Genomic DNA, 499 nt, shown 5'->3' on the forward strand with positions numbered 1-499 from the left:
ATTTCTTCAGCCATAATCAGTCAGATAAGAGAAAGACAGAAATTGAATCGGCGCGGCGTAATCATTTTCGCTTCTACCGTGGGCGTAAAATTAATAGCGTAAAGAGCATAAAATAACTAGGCGGAAACTAATGTTCAAGTGAAACGATATGATTGGTCGGTGCAAGTTACACTTACGCAGGTTACGCCGCATGTGACGACACCCTTAATGACTACGTTTACACGTTCGATTTACGCCGAAGGTATAACATCGATGTTACAAAATTGGCCAATCACAGTCATTCCATTCTTCAGAAGAATAGCTATGATTGGCCAATTTCGTAACATGTTATAACTTCGGCGTAAATCGAACCGCGTAAACGTAGTCAGTGAAAACTAAAGATCCTCAAATAAGAGATGCGCGAACTTCGAGCATTTGCAAGAACATGGCGACCTCCACACACCATGGAGCCACACACACACACACACACACACACACACACACACACACACACACACAC

Source organism: Mycetomoellerius zeteki, unplaced genomic scaffold (assembly GCF_001594055.1).
Source record: "Mycetomoellerius zeteki isolate Tzet28-1 unplaced genomic scaffold, Tzet1.0 scaffold39, whole genome shotgun sequence".
In the NCBI taxonomy this organism is placed as follows: domain Eukaryota; kingdom Metazoa; phylum Arthropoda; class Insecta; order Hymenoptera; family Formicidae; genus Mycetomoellerius; species Mycetomoellerius zeteki.